Here is a 14,347-nt window from a genome sequence, read left to right as displayed (position 1 = left end):
TAAGTCATGTGATTTAATTAATTTATAATAAAAATATTTACAATCTTTAAAATAATCTTATATTATTATTATTTCCCTTACATTGTTATTCTTTAATTTAAACGGTTTAAATAGAGAAGGCCAACGCATAAATCATGTTTAATTTTATTTTCCTATTATTACTCTTATGAATTGATATACTTAAGTTGCGTATTACTATTGATACTTTAATGGAATTCATATAAATATGGTTTATTTTTGTGATACTATCGATATAGTATCGAATAATTGTTTATCATTATAGCAATAGATATGTTTATATATTATCGATTAATGGTTATAGTGGTATACAATTAATTTTTAAAATGGTATGCAAATAATCGATAGTATTATTATAATATATCGTTATAATGGTAAGCTATTTATCGATAGTATTCCCCTAGTACAGTTTTACGCAATTGATGTGGAAGAAGCGCAGTAATTTATAGAATTGAAAACCATTGCACAAAATTTTGTAGATCTAATTTGTACAATCCGTGAGTTGTTTATACTTAATAACGGATGTTATATACTATAAATTACACGATTAAATAAACCAGATACTTAAAACCAGATACTTAAATGCATAAGACTGCAGTTTTGGTCTCTATTAAAACCTCTTATGAATTATCGATACTGATACAATCTTCTCTTAAACTTTCTTGCCGAAAGTCTTCACAACTTTTCGACTGTTCGCAGCCTTCGGTGGGTGTGGTCCTTGGAAGCCATTGCAATCCATGCTATCTGCAAACTTGCTGCGATTACTTTCATTTTGGGTTTTTTCTATGCAGAACTTTATTATGCTGGGCAACGTGCCAAAACTTGCAACTTTATTTATGCTTTTTGTGCGCTGCGCCAAGGCACAAAACAATAAGAGAAAAAATATAAAACTGAACGAAGAGAAAGTGTAGTGTGTAGCTGCCTAAGCTGGGGATAAGCCAAAAAAGCCCCCGAAAGAAGCTCAGAGACGAGAGCTGAAAAGAGGCGAAAAGACAATGCCTCGTTGCCAATAAATTGATTAAATTTGATGTTGCATTGTGAAGCAAGGCAATTTACATGCGCTTCAACATGACTACAAGATGAGACGAGTCGAGACGAATCGAATCGAGTCGGTCATGTCAGAGAGCTAAAGCTCGCCAGCCTCCGCTGATCGATCGATAACATTGATGAATGAATTTCAAACAAGCTATCACTATTGAAGACTCCTACACAGAGACAAAGAGAACGAGACAGCGATTGCATTCCTATCTTTCGATAGGCATCGTCGTCAAAAGTATCTGTATCTGTAACTGTCGTTGTATCTGTATCTGTATTTGTATCTGTATCTGTGTGTATTCATCTGTGCGCCATGCTGCGGTTACAATACTCTTGAAAATTTATTTGTTTCTAGTTGTCTTTTAAATAAATTTCTTGTCAAACGTTCACGTCCATGTTGTCCCCCCATTCACGTTCACATTCGCATTCACATCCAAGTCGACATCGTCGTTTACGTCCTCGTTTGAGTTTCAGTTTGATGTTGTGAGTTTGAGTTTGAGTTGAAGTCGTTCGTCGTTGTCTTTTGGCCAGGCCATTACATTCGTCAGTTGTTTAGGCTCTGGACTGCGTCTGTAATAAGTCACATGGCTTGACACAGACAAAACATCTTAAATAATTTAATGAACTTGACAGACATTTTTGGCCATTTAACCATTAGCCCATTTGTTCAAATATTTTGCAATTTTCAAACCGAAATGAGTCTGCTCCAAGTGCTTCACTTGTGGGTGTTCCATATAAAGACGAAGATATTCTCCTCTTCCTACTCTACATAATTGATGGTCTTTTTGAAGTCCACATATTGTGGCAAATAGTTGGCAGTTAGTTGAAAGGACAAGAGCTATGAGTTAATGGCAGAATTGTCCCGAAAGTATAACGATGTTTAGTATCATGATAATGAGAGTAAAAAATGTTTAAATAATATGCCAATTACAGTGATATTGAAAATATAGGAATATCAAAAAACTAATGAATATATGAAAAAGGAATATAATCTAATCGATAATGTTAGTTAATGTTAATTGAGAAAAGTTGCCGATAGTAAAACCATAATCGTGATTTAAACCTGATATTGCACAACTTTAGTTATATAAAAATGCAGTTAAACCGATGATACTTTAATGTGAAATACATTTGCAGATAGCGGAAAGTTAAAATATAAAATCTGAAGGCTAAGAATTATATGTATTTTACCGATAGTAAGTCACTATGTAATCACTTCAGTTATACTAAAGGAACACACAATTTATCAACGATGCTTAAATCGGACATGCTTCTGAACTTCGTGGAAAATTAATATGTAAAATTCTGAATTCTGGATAGAATACGTACTTATCGATAGTACACCGATAGTAACATAAGAGACGAAGATACATTTTAACTTTATTGAAGACACACATAATTGATCGACGATGCTTAAATGTGAAACACTCTTGCAGAGAAAGAAAAGACAAAAAATTTAGTCTAACGAACACAAGCATATATCAATACCTCGATAGTATACGGATAGTAACACAAGCGAAAAATCACATTTGAACTCTATTAAAGCAGCAAAATTGATCAGCGATGCTTAATCGCGAAATACTTTTTCAGAGATATAATGACTAAAGACTAAGGATAGAATACATACGAGTACTTAAATCTCTAAGTCGATAGTATACCGATAATAGCACAATGACAGACACGATTTAATCACTTAAAATCTATTAAAGTAGCACAAATCAATTGACCAAGCAACAAAGAACTTTCTAATGCCTCAACCTCAATTAGGCGCCCCAGAAAAAAAAGCGCTTTATTGAATGCAAGCTGTAATCATAATGCGAGCTCAGCGAATAGTTTTGACACCTTCACAATTTTGAGATGAGGCCGAGCAATCAATTGATCAATTGATGCTCATAACAAGCAGCTGAAGAAAATGACGTGCCAATCATTTGGCAGTCCATGCAATCATTCAATTATTATTTGCTACAGTCAAAGATATATATATATGTATATATAGATTGATCAGCAGCAGTCATTCAGTGCAGGTCTAGTGGCATGTCCATCCATGTCGTTGGCAACATGTTTATGGGCAAAGCCAAAGCAATTTCCGAGCCAACAATTGGATGACTCGAAGACTCGCGGACTTGCAACTTGCAACAACAATAACAACAACAAGCAGAGACCACTGTTGCCTCACGTAGTTGACGCTGGAATTGTGTTTGCCATGTAGAAAACCAAAACCGATAACGAGTTCAGCCAATGACTAGAGCAGTCATCAGCGAAAAGCTATAACAAAGACAACAACAACAACAATAGCAAAGACTTTGAGCTCCAGCTATGGAGCTGCAATTTAGCCAGCATGCTACAAGTTGCAAGTTGCCAAGTTGCAGCACCAAAATTGCAGGCAAAAATAATTGACATCTGTATAAGTTTTGCTTAGCTGGTTACCTGCTGCTTAGTTGGATCAATGGATTGTTTCTCTACTTCTGTTGTTGCTGCTGTTGCCGGATGGATAACAAGTGCAGCAGCAGTTGTCCAGTCTGTTCACCTGTCTATTTTTCACCTGCACTTCAAACAGCACAAAAATTACGCCAAAATGAATCCGCAAGTTTTGAGGCAAACAAAAAAAAATAAATCAGCTGACAGCTGATGTGGTTTTTATTGCAAATACTTGGCTACTTCAGCTCCTTCGTAGCGTGCGATTAGAAAGCGCCACTGCCTCAAAAATGTTGTCATGTTGCAAGCAAACGCTGACAGCAACATGTTTACCGTTTTCACTCGTTTTATGCTTAAACAATGCTCGAAACTTTTTGGCATTTACATGAGAATTGTACACACAAACAAAACAAAAAACAACTAAATAAGAAAAAAAAAACAAGACCTCAACACACAATATATGAGTTAAGAATCTCTGCAGCTGCAGGTGCTGGAGGGGCAGAAACAAAGGCAGCTGCCACATATTGAGTCTAATTAATTTTCAGCAAACTACATGAGCAACTTGATATACTCTGTCAACAGTGAGCTTATGGGCTTTAAGATGTTATTTAGAGACAATTTGGTGAGTCATAAATTCATTTTACAAATGAAGTCATAAAAAATAAGTAGATAGTAGCAAATAATAATAAATTCATTCTTTATTTCAAGACACAAAATAATAAGTAGAAAACTTCAAGAAATAATAAATTTATTATTCATTTTTAGTTACAAAAAATAAGAAGAGATTATCATGAAATAAAACATAGAACGTGTTGTAAATATATTAGTAATGAACACATGTTTCAAGCTTTAGTTTATTGAAGTGAATAGTAAATATTAAAAGTATTATATAAAGTTATTGAAGTTCTTTATCTTTAAATGGATCAAAGAAAGAACTCCATTTGAGCGCAACCCATTTTTAATACAAGCAAATCAGACGGTTTAATATTTAAAATATACTAAATTAATTAATTACTGATAAAATACTAACAATATACCAAATTGTAGATGTTAAAACGGCATAATGCTGCGTTCAAAATATTCTATAAATAACTAAATATACCATAATGACAACCAAACTATTCAAAATATACTGTAAATAACTAAATATACCATAATGTCAACCAAACAATTAAAAATATACCATAAAGAATATAATATACCATAATGTCAACTCAAAATATACCAAAATGTCAACCAAGCAAGCAAAAATATACCATGAGAAACAAAATACTATAATGAGAAAAAATACTATAATGTCAATTAAGTAATTAAGACCCCAATTCGAAATGTTTTTTTTTTTTACAAATTGATTGGATGCAGATAACAATTGCATATTTATAGTTAAATGAACATTTATAGTTTTTAGTTTTACAAATTTATTGACCATAGAAGACTAAAAATGCTCTTAACTTCTAAGCAAACCAAAGCGTATTTCGCTGGCGACTCTCGACTCTAATTTGGTGGGTATTGATGCTTCACTTTGTCAAAGTTACAAACTTTTTCTCTAGTTGCTTTTAACGGTATGTTAGCTGCATGTTTTTTATGCTTAAACAATGCAACAGCAGCAGCGGCAGCAACATCAACAACAATTTGTTTAGTCTGAAAATCTATGCAAAGTAAGTTGAAAAGCCGAACGAGGAGCGAGCATTCAGCTAATGCCTTAGATATGCAAATTAGAAAATTCTTTTGCCCAGTTGCCCAGTTGATTGGCTCTTGCTCTCTCGCTCTTCGCTGCTTAGTTAATTGTTGGCCCTCTCTTTCCTATTGTGAAATTTACATACATTAAATGAGCGGCAGCAAAAGCTACCGTTGATGAAAAGTGAGCGCGAGGAAAGTGCGACCTACAAAAGAAGAAAAAAAAATCAAAACTAATTTCCAATTTGGAATTTTCAATTCCAATTCCAATTTATTTGTGTGAACTGACCAAGTTATTTTCGTTTTTTCGTATGCTTGGGAAAATGAGTTGCAGGCCACACCCAAGAGCAATCGCTGTTGCTGTGGCTGTTGCTGTTGCTGCTTCTTGGTGGCATGCAATGTTGCGACGCGTCGCTGGTGGCAAGCGGACTCAACGCCTTGCCAAACGCTTATCAATTGACAGCGGACAGTTGCAACAATTTGCATTGGCAGTTGCCGCAGTGCCACAGCGTTGCAGTTGCAGTTGCAGTTGCTACTTATCGCCGGCATCCCGAGCACTCGAGGAGCTGTGTGCTCATTACGAATGCGACTGGCTGTCGTGCAACAAGTGGCAGTGGCAGACAGGCTTTTGCAGCGCGGCAAATTGTGCTGCCACTTTTAATTGGCAACTTTTGGCACGCTCAGCAACGTTTCCTTTATCGATTTATGATGACGACCAAGCCAACCAAGTCAGGGAATCAGAGTCGGCGCAACATACAAGTTAGTTTTCTAGTTTTTTTTTATTCCAGTTAGCTCTGCAGCTGCCGCTCACTCAATATGAAAATGCAAATTTAAGTGGCAACTCGAACAAAAAAAAAGAAACCAAAGCTGTAACTGAAACTGGAACTGAAACTGAAACTACAGTCCAGCACCTCGATTAGCCTGTGCCCCAGCTGCCGGCTGTGCAAATAAATGTTATTATTTCAATAAGGTTCCACTGATGATTGCTGTGCCCACATTTAATTATAGCACAGTCGCAGTCACAGCTATAATGCCACAAACTGTAATCAACTGATACCCGTTCATTTAGCTCACTCAATATCTGTGGTACTCATTAAATGAACTGTAAGTAAAGTTTGCATGTTACATTCCAAAATATGTTTACTTGTGCGTATACGTAATATAAATTGTTGCAAATTAGGCTCTCTTTCCATTAAAATAAATGAGAGCAAGCATTAATTTCTGAAAACTATTAAATAATAAATTAAAAATAAAAAAAAAGAATAAAAGAAATAAAAAAATTTATTTATTTCTTATATTTATTTATAAAAAATATTATTTATCGGCATCTCAATAAAATATCAAATTTCCTAACAGCAAAAAGAAAAACAAGAAATAAAGACAATCTATCTGTAAAATGTTTGCAAATATGAATTGAATGTTTTTCTATGATATAAACTAAGCAAAATATATGATTGGACATTGTTCAACAAATAACAATATAAACAATTAAGAAAACTTCAGTCATGTGTGAGATATCCGCTACACATTTTGAATAAAAGCAAAACAGCAAAACGGGTATTTATTTCCAAACATACCAAATTGACACGCAAAGATACCGAAAATATACCACATACATTTGGTATAGAGCTACATGAAAATATACCATAGAATGCAAAATATACCAGATTGTAAGCCAAAGCAACTACGACCCGTAGTAAATGAGCGTTTTTGCACATTCAAAAGTACAAACAAATTTTCAGGAATCACAAAGACTACTCTTGATGAGACAACGTATTTGCAGATTACATAAATGCACTTGTTTTAAAGACACTTTAGATATTTCATTTTTATTTATTTTCTCTTTTTACTTTTAAATTTCATATTGCCTTTTCCCAATTTAAACTGAGCAAAAAATAGCACAGCTTGTGCTCTTATAGCAGATAAAACGAATAAATGAATATTTTTCAATAATAAACAGATTACGAATTGTTCAAAAGTGCCTACGAATTATTATAAATGTGAAAAGAATACCCTTAACTTAAAAGTTATGTGTGCGAAGTACAGAACATAAATACAAATAAACTTAGCTAGAAAATATTTAAGATAAAAGGAAAGATGAAAAGGTTTTCGTACTGATAGAAGAGTTTTGAAATTTGAAAAGCAAAAAATAAATAAATAAGTAAGGAAAAAACATAAGGTAAAACTGAATAACAACAACAATTGTCTGCGAATAAAGAATATAAATAAAAATGAATAGATTTGCTTTATGAAAAATCTATAACAAGAAAATTCAATTATCAAATATGTATCTATAAATCTTTAAAGCAAATTTAGTAAATATTTAAGACAAAAATTGTCTGTTGACTGACGAATATTGAATGGAAATATTAATATTCATGCATAGGCAGATATTTTCGTTGGAAGATGGATAAATAGCTACATATTGATATAGGTAGACAAAAAAGGAAGTACAGCTAAGTAAAGAACTAAATAGAGTTATTTATATTCACTTCACGTACTGAGTGCCCTTGTCAAACCCTACTTTAATTACAACTATAATAACTCTGTTGTTGTGGACTGCAAACAGCATTAAATATGATACAGAAATATCGTGTCTGGTTTTAATGAACAATTTTAGCACGTTGTAAATAAGCAATTGCAGTTGCAAGTTGCGAGTTGCGATTTGCGCTGAAATCTGTGGCAACAACTCGACACACGGACACTTTGAGAGAGAGATTGCGCCCCCATTTAATTTCAAATTCACAGCCAGTTCAATTCCATCAACAAGCAACTAAAGCGAGCAGCTGTGTTAGCAGTTAGAGAGACTGTAGACAAGGCGTTGGCTCTGAGTCAGCTCGATCTTGGCCTGGTCCAGAGCGCAGCTCTTATTGGTTATACATAAGTGCGAGTAGTTATGGTTTTTTGCTTGACTACGAAACACGCCCAAAAGCAGCAACAGCAGCTGCAACCGCTTGTTAGACAAGTTACCAAAAATAGACCAGCGACAGGCCTGAACTTGGCTTGAACTGGCAAAAGCAACAGCAAAAGCAAAAGCTGGCCGAGCCAGATCTGGCTCTGTGACTACGTGTAATTGCCTTTAGATAAACTGAGGCGTAATTCATATTCGACTTTTATGGGCGCGAGATGCTGCACAGCTGCAAAAGGTAGTGCGATTTGCATGCTTGCCACATGCAGCATTTGTTGCACCAGTTGCACCAGTTGTTGTTGTTGTGTGCTGCCTAATTGCCAGCTGTGTGGCAAATCACAGCGACTGCAACAATCTTGACAGTTATTATAAGACGCCAAGACGTTGACGCCTAAGGTTTCCATCTATCTCTCTTACACTTCTCTCTTTCTCTCTCTCTATCTTGGTTAATAATTATGTAGCACACATATGCTTCTCTATTTGCTGGCCCCCCGACTGCATTGCAATTTATGGGATCAACAAATCCGTTAGTGCCAAATTACAAATGGACTCCGCAGACTCGACGTGGCAATAACCAACAAGACATTAACCCGGCGCATGCCTGCCACACAGCTGTGCGGTGCATGCCCCATAATGCTGCATGTCCAATAATTGAACACAAACACACCAACCAACACACATACGTAACACACACACCCCACCGCTTCCCACTCCCCTTATACTATGCTAACATTGAACAAGTAAGAAAGCTACAGTCGAGTGTGCTTGACTGTGAAATACCCGCTACCCTTTTTGAATAAAAGCTAATACCGCACCGGTAGTAAATTTAAAATATACCGAATATCGTAAACATACCAAAAATATACCAAATGATATATTTGGTATATTGATATTGTACTACATTAAAACAAGTAACAAAGCTACAGTTGAGTGTGCTCGATTCAAAGATACTCGCTAGCCATTTTCAATAAATCCATGTACTAACAATATACCGAAAAAATACTAATATATACTGAAGGTTATATTTGGCACATATATATATAGCACTAGATTCAAAATATACCACATACAAAAAATATCGGAAATATACCCAAATATATATTTAGTATATCGATATACTGCCACATTGAAAATATACCTCAGAGAACAAAATATACCATATATATACCGAATACTATATTTGGTATATCGATATAGTACTACATACTAAACGTACCTTAGAGTAAAAAATATAACAGATTATGACCCAAAGCAATGAAGATCCATCTGCAGTAGACGTTTTTTGTCATCCAAAATATTTTCTAAGTAACTTCTATATTCTTTATCTAATTGTAACCAAATTTTCAGGAATAATAAAAACTATAGTATTTACTAAAAATCTAACTTAAAAACTACGCTTGTTATTCAATTTTTACCGATTTTAGAAGAAGGAAGAGGCAGCGACAAGAATTTGACAAATAATTTGATTTGCGTACAAACATACCAAATGCTGTCAAAAAAATGATATCTCTATCTCTTATAGTCTCTGAGATCTAGGTGCTCATACGGACGGACGGACAGAAAGACGGACAGACACGAATTTATTGTCTCGGCTGTTGAAGCTGATCAAGAATATGTATACTTTATATAGTCCTGCCGGCACAAAGTCATAATACCCTTCTACCCAATAGGTACCGGGTATAAACAGCTGCTGAGTGCAAGCTGAAGCAAAGCTGCAAGCGAACTTCGAGCTGCAATCTGAGCCAGCGGCTGTTCAACAAGATATGATAGTGCAGTTCTGGCTCTAAAGCAGACCAAAGCAACCAACACAATCGGACCACAGACAGACAGACAGTCGGACATTCGGACAGACATTGGCCACAAAAACATAAAACAATAAAGTTGGGCGCTGCGCAAAAGAATAATCGCATAAATCATGCGGACTTGCGGCAACGCGCGGCGTGGCGCGGCGTCTAAGCTCCGCTAACGGGCGCGTGGACAGCGGGGGGAGCAGCGGGATAAGCAAGAGGGGGGACTATGGTACAAGTCGATGCCGGCCCAAAGTCGACCTGCCTGCCACACTGTGTTGCAAGCAATTTGCTTTTTAATTATTCAGCAAAAAAAAATGAATTTTTGTGTTTTATTTTATTAGTAGTGAAAATGCAAAATTAGCAGTAAAATTGTATGTTGAAATATCCTTCAATGTTATAGGAAAAAAGTTACAATTTACAATGAAAGAAGTAAATAAACATTTTAAAATATTCAGCAAATAAAAGTCTAAAACCAACAACCTTGTTTTGCTAAAAATGTCGGTTTTCATGTAACCAAAATAACACCACGAATACTTGCTAAAATAATCCTCAATGCAATCAGTAAAAAATTTTAATTTAGTATACAGTAATACTCTAACAAAAAAGTTCTAAAATCAAGATTTTAGTCATAGTTTTAAGAATTTTGGTCTAAAAAATGCGTCAAGAACATGAAAATTTCAATGTTAGAAAGATTAAAGAATTTTGTAACCTAAATCTAGAATTTTTGGCTTAATTTTGAGAATTTATCATTTTGCAGACTAACTTTTATGATATCTTAAATTAAACCTGTTTTATAATACTTTAGAATTGCGTAAAATTATATAATAATCCATCACCTCAAGAAACATTCACAAACGCTGGCAATGGGTTGATGATTTACTCAAATAATTTCAAAATATAAATAGCATTTCCAATTTGAAAATCAAGTCAATGCCATTATATTTTAAGAAATTATTCTTTGTGTGCTCTCAAAGTATGCCACTATAAATATAATACTTGCTGAAATAAACTTGAATGCAATTTGCAAATTACTAAAATAAATACCGCGATTCAATTCAATATTGTTATTATTTACAACATGGTCTAATTTTAATTGAATTATAGAATATTACTTAGTATAAAAACTATAAATTTGTTTAGTGTTTAAGAATTTTTAGTTCTTAGACTATGTTGTATTATATAATTCATTTAAATTAAATTCAAATCGTAGATATGAAAAACAATATTCCGTATACAAAACCTTTTAGTAACGTATAATGCTTTTGTATTGTTCACTAAAATAATTTCAAAATAATTAAAGCAAACAAACAGTCGTATTCCTCAATTACTCGAATAACAATAACAATAACAGCCAGGACCGCAAAACAGTTTCTGCTTATAATAGTTATAGTTATACAGTCCAATATTTGTCAATAAAAAGCCATATTCCACAAAGAAAAGGCCAAATAAATGAAATTTAATTGCAGAAAGTGACTACAAGCTCATGTTAACATAGCAAGAATATAAAGCACATTAAGATTAATTGCCTTCATTATTGTCAAACACAATTATTATAATGAGCTTTTTCGCAGTATACTCGCACCACTGTGCAACAATGGAGCAGGGCAGCTGCCGCTGTGGCAACCACGGCAATGGCAACAGCAACGGCAACGGCAACACTTTTCTTGCCTTAAGCCAAATTTATAGCGATCTAAGTAGGTATAAAGCGCTCATTTTGTGGCAGCAACGACGTTGACTTCGTTACGTTTGCCAAGGAGTGCCCCACAGGAGTAAAGGCAAAAGGGGGAGCGAGAGGGGAGAGGGAAGCTGCGCTTGGCTTTGTTATTTTTGTTTTCGGTTTTTTTTTTGGCTACGCTGTCTCGCTCTCTTTTGCTGCTAAGAACAATAGAAATGCATTGCATGAAAGTTCAGGGCGGTTCGGTGTTTAAACGAGGGAAAGGCTCAAGCTCGAAGCTCTGACGGAACTGCTTGATATACCGCATAATTATGCTGGAGAAAGGTATAATGAAAAACGTTAGTGCATGCAGCAATCAGTGGACATATTGAACTTTATAAAATACAGACTTTCTTTCACTATTAAAAAAAAACTAACGACATAATTTACTTCCCACAAAACCATCCTAATCCAAAATTTCATATTTCCAGTAGGAAAAATAACTATTTCAAAGATGTCAAATGTCATCAATAAATTGTTCGTTTATTACCTACATAATAATAGTTAACTTTGACACTATAAAAAGCTTTAGTTAATAAAAGTTATCTCAAAAATTCAAATTTTCAAATTTCAATATGTAAATAAGATATGAATAAGATTGTTTCCGTCGCTTTATCTTTAAATCTTTAGGTTTATCAGCTCTCACAGTTAGGGAGAAACATTTTAGATACTTTGCATTGCAATAATATAAGTAGCTATATTTCAAAGTTTAAGACTCAACAGTTAAACAAGTTGAACAAGTTTTTAATATTCAATCGCTTAGAGTCAAAACTAGAACACAATAACTTGTAATTTCTATACATGTGAATAATAAATAATAAAAAAAAAATAATACAAAAATTTGCTAGTGTTTCTTCTTAGAGACCAACTTTTCTATACGATAATAATGAAATTCCTTAGAATTCATACACATTTGAGTTCACTCAAATAAATAATTTTCAAGTTTTATTATTCTACAAATAACATAATAAACAAAACAAAAGATAGAAATTTTTTCTTTCTAACAAATATCTCACAATTTTATAGTTTCAAGCTAGATATTCAACAAAATAAAAATAAAATCAGCTGTGTTTTGAAGTTATTTAAAATCTTCAGCCCCACAGAATTCCCTTAAAATATCTAACAAGTAATTCAAACTAGTTTACACTCAGCTAAATAATGTCAAATAAATAATTTTCAAGTTTTAAACTAGATATTATTCAACAAATAACTTTAAAATCAACTGCAGAATAAAGTTACTTAAAATCTTCGGTCCAATCGAACTCCTTTAAAACGTCGAACAAGTGTCTTGCAGTCGTGTATACTCAACTAAAATAATGTCAAATAAATAACTAGCAATTATTCAACAAAAACCTTTAAAATCAGCTGCGCAATAAAGTTATTGAAAATCTTTGGCTTCACGGAACTCCTTTAATATCATATGTCTAACAAGTATTTCGCAGTCGTGTACACTCAAGTAAATAATGTCAAATAAATAATTTGCAAGTTTTAAGCTAAATATTATTCTACAAATATTAATAAAATCAGGTGAGGAATGAAGTTATTAACATCTTTGGCTCCAGCGAACTCCTTTAAAATGTCTAACAAGTATCTCCCAGTCGTGTACACTAAACTTTCTTGCTAGCCGCTGCTGTTGTTGTTCTTGTTGTTATTGTTGTTGTTGTGCACCCGCGGCTAGCACAACACGTTGACATGGTCGCGAAACGGGCGCGGCTGAAACACAGCCCCAAAAAAGGGGGGCAAGCATTGAAGAGAGGAAGAAGGGAGGGGAGGAGAGTAAAGATATTTGTGCTCACTCGTGCGCGATTTGAAACAACTTCTTGACGGGATTGCGCTGCGTTGGTCTTTGTTGTGGTAAAACAGTAAAACAGTTAGCAGCTCAGAGTCTCTTAGTCTCTTTTCAGCTTAAATCATAGAAGCCCGAATAAAAAACAGTTGGCCAAACTACAGTTGAGGGCTCTCAACTCTCAGTTCGCCAGCCAGCAAAATGGACAAATGACATTCTAATGCCGCTCCATTGGGTATTGGCAGCGAGGAGGCAAGGAGGCATGAGGCAGGCATAAATCGCATTTATCACGTTGATGACAAAATGCAATGCAAGCCAAACTTGCAGCAGAGAAAGAGAGGGAAGCAGTGAGAGAGAGAGAGAGAGAGAGAGAGGAGAGTTGAAACGGGTTTTGCGAGTCGAGTGCAAAACCTTCCTGCCACACATGCCTCATTATTATGCGCGCATTGTGCGTGCCCGGCAACAGGAACTGGACACAGAGTCAAAAGGAAAGAGCAGAGGCAGCGAGAGAGAGGGGGGGAGGGAAGGGGAGATTGGCAGGCGCATTGGGGCATAGGCATAGAGGAATTTGTGCACGAGGCGTGCTCCGATTCTCAATTGCAATTGCAACGATGCGACGCACTCGTATGCTGCATATGCCTCCAGGGACTGCCACAAACTCGAGGCAAGCGCAGACAGAGAGAGAAGAGAGAGAGAGAGAGAGAGAGAGAGAGAGAGAGAGAGAGTGGGACGGCGCAGTAACTCGCAATTAAACAAAGCCGCGTGCAGACAACAGACAATGCAACAGAGCCAAAATGGTAACTCTGCCCCATGTGGCAGGCAACAACCGGCAACAGGCAGACAGCAACTCCGGCAACAAGGATTCAAAACGCATTTCCGCCAACGCGTCGCCTTTTGCGTTGCGTTTGGTTCGCTGTGCTTTTATGCAAAATTCGCCTATCAGCAGTCGTCAATCGCAATGCAAAAAACAAGAACAAAAAAACAAAAAGGGTAGCCACAAGTTG

This window comes from Drosophila nasuta, chromosome 3 (genome assembly GCF_023558535.2).
Source record: "Drosophila nasuta strain 15112-1781.00 chromosome 3, ASM2355853v1, whole genome shotgun sequence".
NCBI lineage: Eukaryota > Metazoa > Arthropoda > Insecta > Diptera > Drosophilidae > Drosophila > Drosophila nasuta.
The sequence above is the reverse complement of the archived record's forward strand: the minus strand, read 5'-3'. Positions refer to the sequence as shown.